We start from the raw sequence: 3,664 nt of genomic DNA on the forward strand, positions 1-3,664 counted from the left end.
TAATAAACTTTAAAATATCAATTTAACAACAATAGCTATTAAAACCAAATAGCACAATAATAAAATTCCTAAATCTTAGTTTATACTAACATCTTAAAAACGTAATTCTCATATGAATTTTGTAACTATGTGTATCTTCTGTACTGCAGAAGCTGGTCAAAGCACCATCTTTTTCAGGGTACCCTAGAATCTGTGTTTCAAAGTTAACTCATGTTGAACTCCAGAATTCCTTACTGAATTTCCGGGATCTTCTGAGCAGGCTTTCCTTTATGAGAACATATGTGTACGATCATCACAATTTTGAGAGGAATGGAAGACCTTCACACATGTCAATTTCTAATTTTATCCAATCGTTAATTTTCTGCAGAGTTGTTTTTTCTTGACTTAATATTTTTGCAAGTTTTTTGATTTTTTGTTCTTTTCTTTCTATATACTTCAATCTTTCCAACTGCAGCTGATCCAGCTTTTCATTTTGACTTTCATCTAAGGGTATGTTTTCACACACGACAGGATTGAATCTAAAATAGGTGTCTGGAGGTAACAGACCATCAAACATTATATGGACTTCTTCGGTGTCTGTCGCACTGTTGATGACGTTAGAGAGTTTGGTTTCCAAGCTTGTGTAGGTCACAGTGTTCTTCATGTCACTCTCGTAGCCTCCTGTGCCCCGGGACATGATACACTCTAATGGGACATCTGGCCAAAGACATTTACACTCATGCATTGCTAATGCAGAAGGGTTATTCAGAAGCAAGCCTCCATCTTGATGAAGATCATTTCCCAATGCATATTCTGCAAAGTAGCCCGGGGCAGCAGATGAGACTCTAATGGCCTGCCACATTTTATACTGACACCCTCCCAAATAATGAGAGTTGATTCCAGGAAAATGACCATAGTTTCTGAACACAAAAGCTTTTGGTGTTATCCTTCTGTTCACTATCGTACTTACAGCAGCCACCTTAGGACATCCAGGGTTTCTTGCTGTTTCAATCATTCCTGCAGATCCCATTCTATCCTTAAGAATCGCTTCCTATGTTTGACTGTCATAAAATGCATGGCTCCAACTCATTTTGACTGTGCCAACAATGACATTTTGTGAAAATACATCTGATCCTAGTTTTTGATAAAGTTCTTCACATTCATCCAAATTATATATGGTATAATTCTTTCCTTGACAGCTACTCCTTTTCCTTCAGGAAATTCTAGAAGACAAAGTCAGTTCTTCAACTCCAGTAATGCAGAACTTTGGGTCTGTTGATCTTCTTGAGGCCTGAACCAATGCCCGGGTTTTATTATGAATACACACTCTTGCAGTAATCTTTTCTCATTGAAGAGATAAATGCTTTCTCTCCTCTGCATTTTTGTCTTTGCTAACAGCCTGCTCAGTTTCAGCAGGCTCTTCCTGTTGTTCTGTCTGACTCTTTGAGTTAGACAGAAGTCTAACTTGGAGTTATTCTTTAACTTGGGGACCAGTGCACTGATACAGCTGCCTACGAAAGCCTGAACACCTTCCATGGGATGAGAAAGAAAGTTAGTGATGCTCTGTTTAGTGGAAATTGGAAGAGCTTCCGGCACTCCACTTGGGCCTGCAGGCTTGGCCATGGTCCCTATGGTAGACTTTGAGCCTGGCTCATCAGTCAGGATGCCAGGACCTGGAGAACCAGGTTTCCCTTCTTCAGCCTTTTCACTTTGGAGTTCTGCTTTGTCCTCCTATGTATTTTTTTTTCCTTTTTTTTTTCCTCCTACGTATTTTTAAAAGTTTTTATTTTAAAGAAAAAGAAACAAGCCAGGTGTGGTGGCACATGCCTATAATCCCAGCACTCGGGAGGCTGAAGATGACTAAGGAGGTTCATTGCAAGTTCGAGGCCAGCCTGGGCTACAAAGTGAGTTCAAGATGGGCCTAAACTGCATAGCAAGGCCCTGTCTCAAAAGGACAAAAATAAAAGAAAAAGAAAAAGAAAAAGAAAAAAAAAACCTCCAAAAATTCCAAAACATGATAGGAGGGTAACAATGGTTCACACATTGCATATTGTTATCTTTAAATTAGTTATTCAGAGTATGAGATATCAGCATTTAATTGCCCAAACAATATTAGCACAGACATATCTTTTCAATGAACTGAGAGAAATTAGTAGTATAATTATCTCAACTATCTATCTATATATTTTTGCTCTTCTCTTCCTTCTTTTTTCCCATTCCCCTAAATCAGTTTCTCTTTCCTTTTAAAGTTTCTTCCCATTTTACAATATCTATTGTATATGTTGGATCACATTTACTCTTTCAGCTTGTCACACTAGGGAGGTAATACAATGTTTACACGTTTGCATCTGGTTTATTTCACTTATGAGTACGAACTCTAGTTGCATCTATTTACCTATAAAATCTCCAGTTTATCTTTCTTTATGGCTGAGTAATACTCCATTATATAAAAAGACCACATCTTTTTCATCCATTTCCCTGTTGATGGACATTTCGATTCTTTCCAATATCTAGTGTGCTGCTATATGCATGGATGCACATATATCATCGTGGTATGATGCCTTTAATTCTTCTGGGCTGATACCTAGAAGAGGAGTAGCTGGGTCAAACGGGACCTCCAATCCTAGTTTTTGAGAAATCTCCACACTGATTTCTAGAGTGGTTTTACCAGTCTACATGCCTGCCAAAAGTGAAGAAGAGTTCTTTTTTCCCCACAGCCCTTCCAGCATTTGTTACTGATTGATTTCTTGATGATAGCTATTCTTACTGGGGTGAGATAGAATCTCAGTGTTATTTTAATTTGTCTCTCAAATGACCAGTGATGTTGAACATATATTTATTGCAGTTTGTATTTCTTCATCTGAAAAATGTGTATTTATCTCTGATGCCCATTTTTGGATTGGGTCTTTAAATTTGGGAGGTCTGATTTTTTTGAGTTCTTTATATGCTCTTGATAGTAAATCTTTGTCTGAGGAACATCTGGAAAACAATTTTTTTCCCACACTGTGGGTTGTCTCTTCACTCTGTTGGTGGTTTCTCTTGCTGTATGAAAGCTTTGTAATAGGATGAGATCCCAGTTGTTGAGTCTTTGTGATAGTTCTTGTGCAATCGGGGTTTTATTCATAAAGTCTTTGCCTATACCAATGTTTTCAGGAGTTTTACCTATTCCATCTTCCAGAAGATTTAACATTTCTGTCTTAATATTTATATCTTTGATCCACTTCGAATTTAGTTTGGTGTATGGTGAAAGATATGGCCCCAATTTTAATCTTTGGGATGTGCGGAGTCAGTTTTTCTTTTTCTTTTTTTTTTGTGGTACTGGGGATCGAACTCACGACCTTGCGCTTAATAGGCAGATGCTTATGCCACTGAGCTATATCCCCAGCCCCAGAGTCAGTTTTTCCAGCACCATTTATTAAAGAGGCTGTCTTTCTTTCAGTGTATGTGTTTGGCCCCTTTGTCAAATACAAGGTGGCTGAATATGGAATTCTTTCTTCATCTTCTAGCCTGTTCTACTGATCTTTGTGTCTGTTTTATTGCCAGTACCATGCTATTTTTATCACAGTGGCTTTATAGTATAATTTTTTTTATTTTAAAAATAAAAGGAGGAGGGGCTGGGGATTTAGCTCAGTGGCAAAAGCGCCTGCCTGGCAAGTGCAAGGTCGTGAGTTCGGTTCCCGGTACC

General features: G+C 38.1%; 1 pseudogene; it reads right to left on the reverse strand.

Annotated features, from left to right (window-relative positions):
• Positions 1-292: 292 nt before the first annotated feature.
• The window catches only part of LOC102027335, a 24,062-nt pseudogene continuing 20,690 nt past the window's right edge, over positions 293-3,664 (reverse strand).

This window comes from Chinchilla lanigera, unplaced genomic scaffold (assembly GCF_000276665.1).
Source record: "Chinchilla lanigera isolate Chin_1 unplaced genomic scaffold, ChiLan1.0 scaffold00128, whole genome shotgun sequence".
Taxonomy (NCBI): domain Eukaryota; kingdom Metazoa; phylum Chordata; class Mammalia; order Rodentia; family Chinchillidae; genus Chinchilla; species Chinchilla lanigera.